We start from the raw sequence: 18,669 nt of genomic DNA on the forward strand, positions 1-18,669 counted from the left end.
TCTAAGAATCAAATTCTGATTTTAAACTCTAAGATTTCATAGTAAATTAAAACTATTAGGAATTTGATTGATAAAGTTACTTACTTTGAGGAACCATATAAAATTTATTTTAACACATTTTTATATATTCTTAACTCTGCTTTATCCGCTTTCCTGACTATTCATAAGCTTTGAACGCGTCTTCTGAAAGTAAGTACTTTTCAGTTCTAATCATGGTCTCTGAGAAGAGAGATGTCAAGAAATTCATTTGAAACTTATTTTGGTATTTAATCCTGCTGAGCCTATATCTCTATAATTTGACATTCAGTGGAAGCAATGAATGGTGATTATATCACCAAGGAGTTGGATCCATCCCTCAAAACATTCCTCAGACTGAGTCCTTTCATATTCCTATATGAAATAATTTATACTTTTAATGTCTTTGTGTGTTCTTGTGTATGTGTGCTCATTTGTGTGCATTTAAAATGCCCAACTATGAATATTTTTATGGTATGAAGGAGAATCTTTTCATTGTGCAGCCATATGTTTGCTAGAATTGTATTAACCCTACCATTTCATCAAATACATATTACATTTTATCTTTGTGTGACCCAACTAACAAATCTAGAACTTTTTATATAAGTATGGAGAAAGTTGCTTGAAAGCCATATCTTTAGTTGCCCCAAGAGTTCCACTGTTTTGGATTCTTGGTCCTTCCCAGGTTGGTTAGGAGTTGTTACAAGTATGAGGAACTAACCTCAGTAAAATCAAGACTAAAGGGAATTTATTATAAGGAAGTATAAGATGGGGATATCTCATGAACCCAAATGTTTAAATTCATTAAATAAAATGCAAGGTGTACTAGAAATTAGTTTATGTGTGTGTATGTGTGTTTTGTGGGCGATCAATAAGGTATATTGATTTGTGGGAGTTGTTGAACATTAAATAAATGTGGTCTCTTTCCTCAGATACACACACTGCTGACAAAATAAGGTAAAATAGGATCTGACTCCATATCTCTTAGGATCTTGAGGATCCTATCCAGATTTAAAAATACATATGGACCAACTGAAATGGGCATAATTATTGTTTATTGCAATGTCCATTTGAGCACAGTTTTACATGCTTGAGGCTTTCGTGCTTAGACCACTGTTAAATGCTTGCCACACCATTTTCCTAGACCATGCGAAAGTTCCCGCTGTCTACTTCAGTCAGCTCACTGTTGAACACCAACTGGCAACCCATGTGCAGCTTGAGCTACTGAACTCCCGAGAGTACTCCTTAAGGACATCTGTTCCTAATCTCCATTCTCCTCAATTTCCAAAGATTTGCCCCCCTTCCCCACCCTTCTCACTCTTAGCAAATGATTTTACTTACAGCTTTGCTGAAAAGATGAAACTCATCGGATATGGACTGCATTATCTTCACTCTGTGTTCTTGTTCTCTTCCTGTCTTACATTTGCTGAGATGTCAGATATTTCCCCTTTCAACCATTTTTCTCTTTGCCTAACAACATAAATAGACTTCTCTATACTGAAAGAAATTCTCATTTGGTCCCTGACACTATTACTCTGCTATTACCTGTCTCTTTTCCAACAGGCTTCTTAGCCTAACTATGTACATACTTTGGTTGAGCCCTTACAATCTGTCTTCTATGCACACCACTCTTAACTTCTTTTCACAAAGGTGACTAGCACTAACTCTCATACATTTCCAGTGCTTAGGACATTGTAAGAAGTATCTCAGTTTGATGTGGATATCATTTTAGAAAAAAAGAAACAGCTAGTTCCCATCAAGAGGATATCAAAATGTGGGTTGGCATAAAAGTATTGTTTTATTCATTTAATTACAATACAGTGAAATCCAGTGAAAAATAAGAATTTCTGTATAAATCATGATGTTCTGCTAAATGGCCAGCAATTATGAATGCACATAGCTGGAAATAAAAATAATTGCTAAATATAAGTATTTAGCAGGGTTGTGATATTTAAACTGAAAGGGACCTGGAAGAGTTAAAATTTTCCCATGATGTTCCTTGCCTGCCCTTGGAACCTGCAGCTATTCCTCCCAACCCCCTCTTGAACTTGACCTTGTTCCTCCTACCTTTGGATAAACTCTCATTGTCCAGCCAATGGCTAGTATACCACCAGAACAATTTCTCCCTCTTATGAGAACCAATGTAAAGAAACTATAACTGAAGCTACCTGAACTTTAGATAACTATTCTGAAGAGCTGTAAAAATTCTGTCTTTCTTCCTAAAGACAGGTCCTAGCTTTCTGAATAAAGGATTAGTTGATTTTATTCCATGAAATACAATGGAATTTATATATTACCTATGGAGTGATAGCAGAGAGAGATGAGAAGGTGACCCAAAATAAGACCTGGGAATTAAAAAATGTAGGGTAGAGGGAATGATGCTTGGAAAGGAAATTCAGAGTAGTCCAGTGGAGTGGGAGGGAGCCCAAGTTAATTTGATGTCCTGTAAGTCTGCAGAGGAAGGGATTTCAAAGGGGAGGCAATTCTTACTATTAAGTGGGGTCAAGGAGCCAAGTAAGAGGGGGTAAAGAAGAAGCCATTGTGACTTAGTTATTTTTCTCTATTTTTACTTTTATTTATGCATCCTAAATTCACAATAACACTGTAGGTGACCAAATTTAGTGTTTAGTTAGAGTCCTGGAGTGATGGTATGCTAATGCTTCAAGGACCTGTAGGTCCTTGAAAACAAAAAAGTACATGTCTTTTTAGATAACCATAGTTTCCCACCAGCAGTAGGAGTAGGAAATTTAAGATCCCAAATATATAGTCTACACTGGTAGTCTCAGACTGACAGCAGTTATTCTGGGGGTTCAAATGTCCTTTGATTTTCTAAATTTTAAATATAGCTGTATACATATATTACAATAGACTTACCATCATTTTAATTGTTTGTACGTGTCACTGTGGTGAATAAAGTATGCATTTTTGTAATGATAGATATTGCATATTTAATCAGTAAAAAGTAAGAATACAGTACCGTATGAGGGAGTCCATAGCCCATACAATTTTATGACCTTAAATAAAGATTCACAAAACTTTAAAAAAGCAATCTACTGCTTGGACCAGAATCCTTCCCTGAGAGTATGGATAATCCACAATATTTCCCTATATGAAGGTAGTGGAAATGGAATGTAATTAATGTATTTTTAAATTATTTTTATTATGTAGTATTTGGCACACACAGAAGAATATGTGTTAAAGAGAGATTGTCTACTCTTATAAATGGGAGGAATGAAGCACATGTATCTATTTTGATTCCAACTTCACACTGTTACCTCATGGAATTTCCTTTATGGGTATATATACATCTTGGTTCTAGGAATCAAACATGTTAAAAAAATAGATTTCATAAACCTAAACTATGTTTGACCCTCTAAAATTATAAAACAAGTCAAATGATTAGCAATTTTATGTATCACTGAATTAATTTAATTTCTTAAACATAACTCTAGCTATCAAACTATACCTGAACAACTCTATTTTTCCTAATATTCAGCATACTATTCTTGAATTCCTGTTTCTAAAGTGTTCTGAAAAATAGTAAGTGACCTCGTGGTTCAGTGGCATCAATGATGCATTGGAATAGGTTTTTGCCTAGACTTGTTTTTAATAAAGTCTTCAAGAGAAGTCGCTTGCATCCCAGAGGAATCCAGAGGGATATTTTGTTTTGTGTGATGATAAAATGAAATGTTGTCCTCTGTATACTATAGGGAGCAATAATGTTTGCCAAAAAAAAAAAATGCTATTTCTCTTCCTTTGAAGGCACATTTTAAAAATTTAACTTCTCTGTGGATTTTCATTATGCTTACATGGAATTTGTTGGGGATTTCTTTCTAAGTTTATAGTCATACAATTAAAGCTTTACAAGGAGATGGGTTCCAATATAAATGACTTTAAAATACATTTATGTACTCTATCGCATAACTAATATAGTTTCCTTTTTGCAGAGTTACCCAAATCTGAATCATTAATACATATATTTTACCAAGATATTTGAAAAATGACCACAGTTATAACAGTGTCAATCTCACACAATGGGAAAATGTGTTGTGTTGCCTTCATTCCGCCGTTAATCTTCGTTGTTAATCAGGTGGAACCCTGAGAACCTATGGGCAAAACTAATAGCCCCATAAGCTATGGATAACAGAAGAAGAGAAAGAGAAAGAAAAAAAAATAGAATATAAAGTTCTGGGCCCCTAATTTTCTTTCTCTAAAACTTTTGAACTTCTAGCTCTAATCTCCTTGAGGAAAAGGGGAATCAAGACTCAACTTGCTCAATTTTAGGGGCTCTGACTTAGGAAGTTTATCTATCTTCCAACTATTTATTTGTTTTGTTTTGTTTTGACTTAGTGCCATGCAGATAATATATATTAAATAAATAAATTTTGGTTTGATTTGGGGAGGGTGAAACTTTACTTATTATATCCTCCCTTTTTTTTTTTTTTTTTTAAGAAATTGTTAGACGGGAATTGGAGTTTCCTTGTTTTGCTAACTGAACCAGCTTCTATTTCCATAACACTTGGGATCACCTCTTGAATGAAGGTCACCACTTTTTCTTCCATACTGTTTGTCTCCAGTTGAGACAAAACCAAACCGAACCTTATATTTTTATTTTTCTTCTGCCTGGTTTGACGTTGGGGACAATCTGACTATTCACGGATTCTCAATAATTTAAAAATTATTATTTCTTCTAATCCATTGGTTTCATCAATTTTTATTTGTGAGTTTTTATCAAATGGGTAAAATTAAAGTAAATTTCAAGCATTGAACCCCATGGACAATGCATTCTAAGATTTGCCTGCAATTTTAGGAACTATGTGCTTTGGTTGATATGCCAGGAATGACTATTTCATATGATTTGTCTGTACACTTCAGATAGGACATGAAGTAGCTTGTTGTTCTTAGTATAGAACTTCATGAAGTTTTTGTTTCTCCAATAGGAAAGAAAGAAGTCGTTAAAATTTTCATAATAAATTGGCTCAATTTAATTGATTAATATTGTTTACAACTAAGCTTCTGTCCTTGCTATATTAATCACAAAGTTCTTATTAAATTCCACAAGGGAACAATATAAATTTTAATATTTTTATGAAATATGAACTTAATAAGCAAGATTATAGGTTTTTTGTATTCAAGTTATCATTTTCCTAATGTAAATAAATGATAAGCATTCCTATTGATCTTTAAGGCAAAAAGTCAAAATAGAATCATCCTTGATGTGAAATTTTCCAAGCTACTTTCTTAAAATATTTTCCATAAAGGGATCTTTTCTTTAAGATCCTAGTCTCAGGTAAAACCAACTTAGTTTCCCTTTGGAATAAAAATAAGGATTTTTTGGAATTTAGGGAATTCTTTTAGGAGAAATATACATGGGCAGGCACTGGGAATCGAACCCGGGTCTCTGGCATGGTGGGCAAGAACTCTGCCACTGAGCCACTGTGGCCCGCCCGAGGAATGTGCTTTTGATACAAAGAAATAAGCAGATTTCTGTACTAATGCACAGAATGAATGTTGCATTACGCTTTCATATCATGCATAAACTGGTTTGGCATTTAAAAATGATATAAATAATGAGAAGCAGTTAAGTGAAAACAGTAAATTGGTTTTGTGGTTGCAGCTCTAACTTAAGGGGAGATTAAATAGGGTGCGAACTCAGAGGTGCACATTTTATGAAGAAGAAGAAGATCCCTCCTTTCTCAACACATAAACATGTTTGACTTAGGGCAAGGCAAGAGGATTATGCCTCGATCTTTTCCCTTACAAACAAAGTTATTTCTATAATATCTCTACATCAGTTTTCTAGGTTATCTTTTTACTATTTTTTGAAATGGAAAAGCGAGATTTCTGATACAGCCCTGAAATCAAGGGAATCGTTTTTGTTGTTGTCATTATTGTTTTTCCCTCAACCAGTCTATTATCAATTTGGTGAGGCTGGAAGATCGGTGAAGTGGTTCCTTCTACTTAGGGCAGAGGTGATTACATTCCCCCAAGTCTGCACAGACACCCACTGTTCTCATCATTTATCTAGGATGATCAATAGTTCATAAATCTTCAGGAAATGTTTGAATCAGGAATGGAAGTTTAATCTCTTTCTAGTATATTACCTTACCTGGGTATTTTCAGAATGGTTCATGTTATAATTGTTTTTATTAAGTCATAGTCCTTATGAAGCCCTTTCTCTATTGGAAATTTCATTCTATTTTTCTATCCTATCAGATGAAGGATCAACCGAGCTAACTAGCGAGCAACTACTGGGAGCCTCTTCTACACCAGATGAGGTAGGATTCCTAAACAATTCACTGTTAACATACTAGGAAAACGATACAAAAGAGCCTGAAGAAATTGGCAAAAAATAGGGGATACTCTATGCAAATTATGCAAGTTCTATCTATTTTTGAGTGCTATATGGTGTGATACAAATGTATGACCATATGTCACAAAACCAAAATCAGGTCCCGTGTTCCAATGAATTATTTTTGTGCCATTATTGGGTATGAGAAACCATCTGGAAGAAGCAGTTTAAGTGGTAAAATAATGGAATTTTCAGGACATCTTAATGATTTATAGGGATGTCAAATAGATATTTGAAATTAGATTTGTCCTCAAAAATGTTAGATATAAACTTACTTTGGAAATTCAAATAAAGTAAAGAATAATGAAAACTGGAGCATTAGTACTCAGACCTTTATATTCATGAGCTAATAAAAACGATAGGAAAAAAGTTTGGAGACTCACATTGAGATTACAATTTTTTATTTGCTAAGTAAAGACTTTGAAGAGGTTAGAAGAAATAAATTGTATTTCTGTCTAATATCATCATCAATTTATTTACACGTACATTTTTGGCACTCAAAAATAGAAAAGAAATAATGTGAGTTTAATGTTAAATACATTTAAAGCATGTTTTTGTTTTTGCATGGGCAGGCACCCGGAATTGAGCCTGGGTTTCTAGCATGGCAGGAGAGAACTCTGCTTGCTGAGCCACCGTGGCCCTCTAATGTTAAATACGTTTAGCATACTTTTTTTCATTTTGCTCTATATTAGTGAAAAAATGTTTCATTGCATCAGCATTAGGAAATTAATGGTTGGAAGTAATCCAATATGAATTTATGGATGTAATGAGCTGAGTTTTTGTTGAGCAGATTGGAAAACAGAGAAAGACAATTCAGGTCAGGGATATTCAATGTTTGAGGGAATAGAGTCAGAAGGAATCTGCCCATTTGTAGGACTATGAGGAAGCTGGCACCATTGAAGCAAAAAGTACATCCTGTGGATTAGTGGACATGGGGAATCATTGGCAAACTGAAGTCAGGATTATAGAAGGCTTGGAAAACCAGACAGAGTCTAGACATGACGGATTATCTGGATTATTTATATATCCCTGTTAAAAGGTGGCATTGGCACATATATTCATGTTATAATGATTTTAAATTCCTTTACAATTTACAAGTTCATACTAATGATAGAGTGATATATTTAGTTCTGACTGTAGCTTTGATATTCTTCTAAAATTTAAATCCTAAAATTATTTGTTTATAATGACTGTTGAATGCTTTAGGGACAAATATTTTGAAGTCTGCAAAGCAGAAAAAGAACTGAGGTGAACATCCATGAGCACTTAGCAATTTGAAATTTTAATGCTATGGATATGCAAAATATTATTAAAGCATAGTTTCTTCTCAGCATTTAAAAAAAACATAGAATCAACTTTTATTTCTTCTACTCCAACTTCTCTTCTTGTCATCCACCTCCGCTTCCTCCCCTTCATCTTCCTGCTTCTTCCTCCTTCTCTCCTCCTATCCCTCTTATATTTTGTACACACACACATACATACATATGCATTTGTGTGTATATATATACCTATATATACATATATGGAAAAGGAAACACCTATATGTATATACATACACACATATATACATTTATATGTATATAGTGTTCAACTGAACTTGACTGGAGGCAAGGAAATGAGTTGATTACTTTTGCAGTCTTTCTCTTATTTTGCTATAATACTTTAACCCCTACTTGCTCTTATCTCCTAAAAGCATTTTTGAAAAATAGGGCAAAAAAAAAAAAATTCCACCCTAATTATAGAGGAAGGTGGTGGAAAGAAACTGGCATATATTAAGCAAATCTAGTTGCTAAGCTCTGATCTGGAAGATTTACATGCACATATTTGCTTAATGTTCTAACAACACAGGAAATAAGGATCAGCTCCATTTTATAGATGAAAATATTGAAAACAAAAGAGGTTAATTAACCTATCCAGGAACATACAGTAAGCGAATGTTGTAGCTCACGTTGAACCAAGGTCTGCCTGACTCCAAAACCCATACTTAACTCAGACAAATTACTACACTGTGCCAAACATGTTTTTGGGTTGAGAAGGAAGGTTTCTTCTACTTCTTATATAAAATGTGTACCTTCTTACATGCACCCTATTTAATATCCCTTTGATTAAAGCTGCCTCCTCACCATCACTTTGACTCGATTTTGTTTGTTCGTAAGAAGGCATAAAGTGTCAGGAATCATGGATCTCATTACTACTGGGTCATCTACACAGAAAATAAACTGCAGGAAGTTTTCTGGATGATAAAAAATGAAAACTATCATTCTTTCAGGGAAAAAAAATGGCCCTCTTTTCTCAATTTTCTCTGCTATCCACCTTCTGTTATCTAAACAGCAGCGAGTGTAAAAGGAAAATCACAGTCTAATCACATACTGATCAAATAAAACGGCACCCCAATCAGTGCACATTCCGCATCATATGTGCTCCCTCGCCCGCGTTGGTCCTGTCTGCGGGTCAGCCACTCGTAATTACCTGATAGTTTATTAAAGAAAGAAACAACCAAGTTTTCACAACTCTTTTGTTCTGTGCAGCAATTATCCCTCTTGCCTCATTCACTTAACCCCAGTTTCCCCCATTGCTTCAGTTAGAGAAATAATACAGGCTAACGTTTATTCAGCCCTTACCACATCAAGGTTCTTTTTGAAGCACAGCACAAGGACTGACTTACTCACTCCTCACACTTAGCCAATTGAGGTTGGTTCCGTTATCATCCTTGCTCTACGTGTGAGGATCCTGAGGAATGAAGGGGTTTTGGAACAGGATTGAAGCCAAGCACTGATGACAGAGTTCACACTCTTCAGTCCTCCCTTGTGCCTCACAAGGCTGATAGAAACATAGACCAGTCTCACTTTAATATTGATAAAACAGGGATAATATTTTTAAACTCCTACAATCATCAGGATTAAGATAAATCATTTATTAAGGTGATTATCATAGTGCCTGACAAAGCATTTTTCTCAATAAATAATAGTTGCTGTCAATTATTATTTATATAACTATATTTAAACTTACTTATATATTAAATATAAATATGAACTATGCATTTTTGTAATAATTATCTTCATCAGAATTGTGGCATGTCTGCCTCTTTCTATTACAAATTTCCTTTGAATGAGATTTGATCTTATTTATTGTCATACCCAAGTTGCCTAATAAGTGTTTAAAACCTAGCAGCTAATTCATACACATTTGTTGAAACAATTAAATATGTACAAATTGCTTAAGTAGTTTCATGTGTCTTGAAAGCTAGTTTTGAAATTATCTTTTTCGCTCCATTTCATGAGTAAATCCTGTGGAATGGAAGAATTTGATGGTTCTTAGAAACCCTTCAGATAGCATATACCATGTGTTTTATAGTGAGGAATGATGGATGGTGAATTTAGATCATTAAATTCATTGGTAAATGACAAAAAATGGTGACTATATGAGAATGCTCCTATTGACATTTTCTACACTATATCTACCCAACAGTGCAACCTTCAGAAAGTTTTAAGATATAAAAAAACCTAGATATTTATTTCACAGTCATTGCAAGGAAAGATCCATTTTGTCAGTAATGTGTTTCCTGAGAGTATTTTAATTTAACAAAAGTGCTGTAAGTCTTTCAGCTAATGATATCTTTTAAAAACTCGTATATCTTTTAGATTCTGGTAGCTTAATATTTAGCACACAAAAAATACAAATTCTAAGTAATTGTAGCATCATCATTCTTATAATAACATATAATACTAATAGCATCTTAAAGATGTGAAAGCTTTAATAGTTTGTAGATCTACAGTAAAATCTTTGAAGAAGGTCTGGAGTCTGTTAAAGGACATTAATGTGGTGGCACAATATTGAAGCCAGTAAGTAATTTCAGAGTCATGTGATATTTTTCCCATTTTCCTCCTCTACTCTTTTTTTTTTCTCCTTCTCACATTCATAGTGTCATGCAACTGTGAAAATTCTCTTTAATTTGTGCTCTCATCTGTCTTAATTTGCCAGGACAGCTATGACATATACACAAATGGGTGGGTTTAAACAATGGGAATTTATGATCTCTTGGTTTAGAGGGCTAGAAGTCCAAAACTGAAGTCTTGACAGGTGATGTTTTCTCCCAGGGTCCGTAGCATTCCTACTGTTGGTTTGCCACAATCTTGCCTTGCTTCTCTGCCTCTGTTACAGGGCTTTAACTCCTGGCTTATACTTTGACCTCCCAGTCATCTGTGTGTCTGTCTAGATTTCCTCTCCTTATTAGGACTTCAGCCATGTGGATTAAGGCCCGCCATGATTCAGTTTGGCCTTGTTTAAGTAGGATCTTCAAGGTTCTATCCGGAAATGAATTAACACCTTGATGAATAACATCTTCAAGGTGTCATTTACAAATCGGTTTACAACCCCATAAACATGGATTAAGACTTGAACATGTCTTTTGTGTGGATAAGATTCAATCCCTATCACCATCCCTTCCACTCCCCATCTCTGTTCTTAAATCTCTTCCTCTTTTCAGTGTTCTACCATGGAAATGGCAATTATTCATTTGTATAATCATGTTTTAATATGAGCCCTTCTATTTGCCTTAAGGCACTAGAACCTGTTACAGTGGAGTCTACTAATAAATCCTTGAGTACTTGAGAAAATCGTTTTCTTTTTTTTTCTAAGCTGTGCTCATTCAGATCAAGAATATATAATTGATGCATCATTAGCATCGTATTTTTTACCATTAGGGACAATATTCTTGGATATGCAGGGAAAAGCAAACTGATGAAGAGAAAACTATAGAGAAGATACTATAAAATGATCAGTTGAATAGGGGAGGAGAGCATAACTCTGCAACATAACTTGGGTTTTTATAGCATCTGGTACAAAGGGTGATTTTTATGCACAATTTAGACTCTTGGAAAAACAAAGGGTAAGAATTTTGGGAAATTCCTACAGAAAAACCCTAGGATCAAATTGGAGCTTAATTTGAACCTGAGAGTACTCCCTTCTGAGATGTAAGAACAAAATCAAGAAGGGATTGGGAAATGAGAAGGAGCAAATTGCTATGATTCTAGCAGTTCTGCACAAAGTGAGAGAGAAAAGAAAATTTCTTCACAGGATCAGTGGAAGGGTGTGACATGAATCCTGGGAATATTATTGCCTAAGACTCTTTCTGCCTTCTTGATTTATGTAAATTTACCCACTTTACCTTATGCTATCTACTGTTCACTGCTTGCCTACACATCCCTGTGGTCAAATCCTGCACCAAAAAGAAGGTCTACAATGCATATTTGAGAGATAGTTATAAAAATTCCTCTGGACTTTTGTCTTCAGAGATTCAGTTCTTTTGGGTTAATAAGCAAGCTCCTTTAATATGCAATACTGTTGGGAAGGTATGCTGGTTTGAAAGGATCATGTATTGTAGAAAAACCATGTCATTTGGTCTTCATTCAGTATTGCTAGCTGGGAGCTTTTTGATTGTTCACATGGAAATATGACTTACTCAATCGTGGGTATTAACTTTTTGATTAGAGGGAGATGTAGCTCCACCCATTCCAGGTGGGTCTTCACTGGTTTACTGGAATCCTTTAAAAGAGAGAACATTTTAGAGAGAACAACAGAGTTCAGGCAGTTAGAGACCTTTGGAGACAAAAAAGGAAAACGCCCCCTGCTTGAAACAAGAAGCCTGGAATGAAAGCTAGCAGATGCCACCGTGTTCGCCATGTTGTGAGAGAAACCCTGAACATCATTGGCCTTCTTGAATGAAGGCATCTTTCCCTGGGCACCTTAAATTGGACATTTCTATAGCCTTGCTTAATTCGGACATTTTTATGGACTTAGAACTATAAACTTGAAACTTAATAAATTCCCCTTTTTAAAAGCTGTTCTGCTTCTGATATATCACATTCCAGTAGCTAGCAAACTAGAACAGAAGGTAGTATATAATAATAATAATGCAAACTATATTTGTGTACCTTTCAAGTTACAAAGCACATTTTCATTTCTCATATTATTTAATACAACAACTCGGGTTTATGATTTTCTCTTCGTAGAGGTGGGAAGAGCCCAGAAAGATTAAGTAACTTGTCCAATGTCATGAAAGTAACACATAGCAGAACTAGGACAAAAATACCAAACATGTTATTAAAAAGTATCTGTAATTTTATGAATTCATTCAACAAATGTTGATTTAATATCAACAATGAGCCAGGCTTTGTGAAAGGTGCTCATTCACACAGAATAAGTATAGTACACTATATAATTATAAAACCATATAGTAGGAAAGAATATATGTTAATAAAAAGCTGATTTTCCCATGCAAGGAAGGAAGGAAGGAAAGAAGGAAGGAAAGAAAAAGGAAAGAAAGACAGAGAAAGAAATGTTGAGGTTTATAAGTTATCTGGAAGGAAATATTGGGAGGAGATATAACTAAATTTTTAAGACAGTGGTTTTATTTTTAAAAATTTTCCAGCCTCCTGCCCCTTCTCCTTGTTAAAACCCAACTAAAGGGAACACACACCAAAGAGAAGTTTAGGGAGTTCTCAGGACAGAATAGACTTCACTGGCTTCCCAGGATGTCAGCCAGGAGACCACAAACCTTGTAGAGCAATATCCGATCCAACTTGGGGCCTGAAACATAAAGGGATCCAGGCTGACGAAAGAGTAACACACCCTCAATCTACTATGGTGTGAAAGTACCAAAAAGTACTAATAATGGCCTAGGAGCAGAAAAAAGAGGATGTTCTGACTAGAGGCCAAAGTGAAACAACACAGTAATAATAAAAGTGATATCTCATAACGTTATTGACTAAAAGAGATGAGATGTACTTCAGTGGAGGCAAGGATATACAGAGTCCAGTATTTGACTCAATATCCTTTCTAATTTAGACCTCACTTTTGCCTTTAGTGAGCATAATTAGCTTTCCATAATAGTCAGTAAATACAGGGACTCAGGAATTATATTTAAAAGGAATAAAATTCATGTTTATTTTTCCTCAACTAATTGAACCACTATATTAATTTGATAAAGCGTATAAAACAGTATTATACTTGACAGTGATAAGCTAAAGCATTTTTCAATACATTCAGCAGTAAGACACAGATGTCTGCTGTCACTAATATCTTTCAGTATTCTGGAAGTTCTAAATGCAGAAAAAAAAATGAAATAGAAATGAGGCCACATATTACCATTGCAGATAAAATGGTTGTCTTTATAAAAACCCAAAAACAATTAGCTGGAAAGCTAATAGAAATATTAAAACAGTACACAAAACTGGCCAGTGTTCCCAGAATAATCAAAATGTCACACTATTCACTAAACATGATTAAAGACCTAAATATAAATAACAAAAATAGGTGCTAAAAATTTAGGTAAAGCTACTTGAGAAAATCTTCCTGACTTTCAAACAGGAAATGCTTTCTTAAATAAAACACCATATATATACAGAATCATATATAGAATCATATATATGGAATCCATATATACTCCATTAATGGAATTCTACACATGATATGTATTTTATTATATATATATATATGATTAAATAGATTGATAATTGCGATTTAAGCATTTGTCCTAGTTTGAAGCTGTTATGTACCCCAGAAAAACCATGATTTCTATCTTGATCCAATCTGGTGGGGGCAGCCATGCTCTATATTCTGATTCAATATTATAGGATAGAAACTTTGATTTTATTGTTCCCAAGGAGATTGACCCACCCAATTGTGGGCATAACCTTTTTGATTAGATTACTTCCATGGAGATGTGGCACATCCAATAGTGGTTATTACCTTTGATTGGATGGAGATCTGATTCATTCAAGGTGTGTCTTGATTAATTTACCAGAACCATTTAAAAGGGGAAACATTTTTGGAGGAAGTTCAGATGGCTTGGAGAATAGTTGTTTCAGAGCTAATAGAGATGCAGACATTTGGAGATGTTTAGAGTTCCGACAGAGCAGATACCTAGACATGGACGTTTTAAGATGCAGAACCCAGCAGCAGTGGATAAGTGTGCCTCTTTCTCCACAACCTCTCCAGCACTTGTTGTTTTCTGTTATATTGATGATGGCCATTCTAGTGGGTGTGAGATGATATCTCATTGTAGTTTTGGTTTGCATTTCCATAATAGCCAGAGAAGTTGAGCATCTTTTTATGTGCCTTTTGGCCATTTGCATTTCCTCCTCTGAGAAGTGTCTGTTCATGTCTTTTGTCAATTTTGTAATTGGGTTGTCTGTCTTTTTGTTGTTGAGTTGAACAATCTCTTTATATATTCTGGATACTAGACCTTTATCTGATATATCATTCCAAATATTGTCTCCCCTTATGTAGGCTGTCTTTTTACTTTCTTGATGAAGTTCTTTGATGCACAAAAGTGTTTAATTTTGAGGAGTTCCCATTTATTTATTTATTTCTTCAATGCTCATGCTTTGGGTGTAAGGTATAGGAAACTACCTCCTATTATTAGATTTATAAGATATTGCCCTACATTTTCTTCTGAAAGCTTTATGGTCTTAGATCTAATGTTTAGGCTTGAGATCCATTTTGAGTTAGCTTTTATAAATGGTGTGAGATATGGATCCTCTTTCATTCTTTTGTATGTGGATATCCAGTTCTCTAGGCACCATTTATTGAAGAGACTGTTCTGTCCCAGGTGAGTTGGCTTGACTGCCTTATCAAAGATCAATTGGCCATAGATGAGAGGGTCTATATCTGAACACTCTATTCAATTCCATTGGTCAGTATATCTATCTTTATGCCAGTACCATGCTGTTTTGACCACTGTAGCTTCATAATATGCCTTAAATTCAGGTAGCAGGAGACCTCCAACTTCATTTTTTTCTTCCTTAGGATATTTTTAGCTATTCGGGGCACCCTGCCCTTTCAGATGAATTTGGTTATTGGTTTTTCTATTTCTGAAAAGTAAGTTTTTGGGATTTTAAGTGGTATTGCATTGAATCTGTAAGTCAATTTAGTTAGAATTGACATCTTAACTAAGTTTGGTCTTCCAATCCATGAACACAGTATGCCCTTCCATTTATTTAGGTCTTATGTGATTTATTTTAACAATTTCTTATAGTTTTCTTTGTGTAGGTCTTTTGTCTCTTTAGTTAAATTTATTCCTAAATATTTTATTCTTTTGGTTGCAATTGTAAATGGACTTTTTTCTCGATTTCCCCCTCAGATTGTTCATTACTAGTATATAGTAACACTGCAGATTTTTGAGTGTTGATCTTGTAACCTGCCACTTTGCTGTACTCATTTATTGGCTCTAGTAGTTTTGCTGTGGATTTTTCAGGGTTTTTGATAGTATCATATCATCTGCAAACAGTGAGAGTTTTATTTCTTCCTTTCCAGTTTTGATGCCTTGTATTTCTTTTTCTTGTCTAATTGCTCTGGCTAGAACTTCCAACACAATGCTGAATGACAATAGTGATAGTGGACATCCTTGTCTTGTTCCTTATCTTAGGGGGAAAGTTTTCAGTTTTTCCCCATTGAGGATGATGTTAGCTGTGGTTTTTCATATATTCCCTTTATAATGTTGAGGAAGTTCTCTTCTATTCCTTTCCTTTGAAGTGTTTTTAACAAGAAAGGATGCTGACTTTTGTTAAATGTCTTTTCTGCATCAATCTAGATGATCATGTTGTTTTTCTGCTTTGATTTGTTGATATGGTATATTACATTCATTAATTTTCTTATGCTGAACCATCCTTGCATACCTGGGATGAATTCCTCTTGGTCATGGTGAATAATTCTTTTAAGGTGCTGCTGGACTTGATTTGCAAGAATATTGTTAAGGATTTTTGCATCTATATTCATTAGAGAGATTGGTCTGTAGTTTTCTTTTCTTGTATTGTCTTTGTCTGGCTTTGGTATAAGGGTGATGTTGGCTTTATAGAATGAGTTAGGTAGTTTTCCCTCCTCTTCATTTGTTTTGAAGAGTTTGAGCAGGATTGGTACTAATTCTTTCTGGAATGTTTGGTAGAATTCACATGTGAAGCCATCTGGTCCTGGACTTTTCTTTTTGGGGAGCTTCTTAATGACTGATTCAATTTCTTTACTTGTGATTGGTTTTTTTGAGGTTATCTATTTCTTCTCAATTTTCACATGCCTTCCCATGTGACAGACATTGCCCTTTCTTGAGTCTAAGTATCTTTATCTGGATGTCTTAGTTTGGACATCTTTATGGTCATAGAACTGTAAACTTGCAACTTAATATTTCCATTTCTAGAAGCTGTTCCATTTCTGATATATTGCATTCTAGCAGCATTTAGCAAACCAAAGCAGTATGTGATTAAATAATGATCTAAATCATATTCAGAGATCAATAATTGGGGTAAAATGTTTTAATATACCCAACAAGATTAAGATGCAGGTTATATAATGGACTCTGCATATATGTTCAATGAGAATGCAAGTTCATTTGAAAAGTGACAAAACTCTTCCTAGGAAAAATAATATGAGTAGCAAATAAAAATATGAAAATATATTCAACCTCAACTAGTAATAAGCAAAATATGAAAAAAAATCCACCAGACTGACACAAACTTAAAAATGTTTGCTATAATAAATATTGTCTGAGATGGAGAAAAAGAATAGTTTGAAAGTGAATTTTGTAGTTTCTGTTAAAATTGAGAATAATACAAAGCTCACTACTTCAGGGAAATATTGATATGCTAAGAATGTACAAAGGTATCTATTGCAGTATCATTTGTAATAGCAAACAATTGAAAGCAGTTTAAATGTCCAAATGGCAAACTATACAGTCATAGAGCCATGAAATGAAGTAATGTGTAGTGGTTAAAAGGAATAAGAAAAAGATTTATTGGTTTGTTAAATGCTGCCAGAATGCAATATACTAGAAACTGGAACAGTTCATAAATTTTAAAAGGAATTTATTAAATTATAAGATCACAGTTCTAAGGCCGTAAAAATATCCAAACTAAGGCATCCAGGAAAAAAACCTTGACTCACAAAAGGCTGATGAGTCAGGAACACTTCTGTGAGCTGGGAAGGCACATGGTTGGTGTTGGCTGGTATCTTTGGCCTCTGGTTTCAAACAGCTTCCAACGGAGTTTTCTTTCTGCATCTCCAAAAGCTCTAAGCTCTCACCAAAATATCTCCCCTTTTAAAGAGCTCTGGTAAACAAATCAAGGTGTGCCTTAAATGGACAGAGTCAGATCTCCATCTAATCAATGGTCACACCCACTATTGTGTGTGTCACACTACTAGGGAAACAATCTAACCAAAAGATCTCACCCTACAATGTTAAATCAGGATTAAAGAACATGGCTTTCCTAGAGTTTTAAACCTCTGCAAAATGTATATATAACTGTTGAATGTGAAATGTAGGTCATAAAATATGCTTAAAGTGTATAAAATGGTAAAAAAAAAAAAAAAACCTTGTTTTTTTCTGAGACCCTTAATATTTTAATCCATAGAAAACAATAGTGAACTTAAAATAATGCTTATATCTGTAGATTCTATATTCAACAACATTTAAAAATAACAGAAAATTTAAGTAAATAAACAGCTATAAAACCTCACTGACTAATATGAAAGAAGGTTTTAGCGAAGAGGAGATATATTTTATTCCCAGAAGGAAGACTCAGTAGTTAAGATAGGCCTTCTCCTTTAAATTAATTCTATCTCAACTAATATCAAAAGTAATTTTTACTTTGTAAAATGCTTACAAAGTTCATCTATGAAAATTAGAAGGAAAAATAACCAAGGGAAAAATGTTTAAAGGAAAGTATGGCTGGAGGGTTTTATCAACAGATATTAAAATGTATGATAAATATATAACAATTGAAGTGCATTGTAATAAAACAAACCTGTAAAATGGGTACCTTATATTGTCAGTAAATTACTGTATTAGTTTCCTATTGCTGCTATAACAAATAAACACAAATTTAGTGACAACCCAAATTTATTATCAAGATCAGAAATCCAAAATGGTCTTTACTGGACTAAAGTCAAGGTGCTAGCTGCATCAAATCCAGAAAAAAATTCAAAATTACGTGGAATCACTCTGACACTCTGCTTTCATCCTCACATCTCCTCCTCTGACTTTTTAAAGGAATCGTGTCATTAGATTGGCCTACTTGGTTAATCTAGGATAATAACCCCATCTCAAGGTCCTTTAATTAATCCTATCTGCAACCCCCCTTTTACCTTATAAGGTTAGTTTCTCAGGCTCAACAGAGTAGTTTGTGGACATTTGGGGGGCCATTATTCTGTTTACCACAATTACATAACAAAATGTATGCAGAAAGTGAATAGATTCTGGTGTAAAGATGCAACTATCAAAGTGTAAATATCCTAAAGCCTTTATAAAACCATAT

At 34.3% G+C, this 18,669-nt stretch overlaps 1 protein-coding gene across 6 annotated transcripts in view; it reads left to right on the top strand.

The window, feature by feature from the left end:
- Positions 1-18,669, top strand: part of SYT1 (synaptotagmin 1) — a 1,262,805-nt gene that overhangs the window by 246,861 nt on the left and 997,275 nt on the right. For all 6 annotated transcript variants that reach the window (XM_077111509.1, XM_077111511.1, XM_077111507.1 and 3 more), the window contains one exon: positions 6,232-6,293. The gene's annotated coding sequence lies outside the window, so the exon portion shown is untranslated. The remainder of the gene's footprint in view (positions 1-6,231; positions 6,294-18,669) is intronic.

Source organism: Tamandua tetradactyla, chromosome 7, assembly GCF_023851605.1.
Source record: "Tamandua tetradactyla isolate mTamTet1 chromosome 7, mTamTet1.pri, whole genome shotgun sequence".
Taxonomy (NCBI): domain Eukaryota; kingdom Metazoa; phylum Chordata; class Mammalia; order Pilosa; family Myrmecophagidae; genus Tamandua; species Tamandua tetradactyla.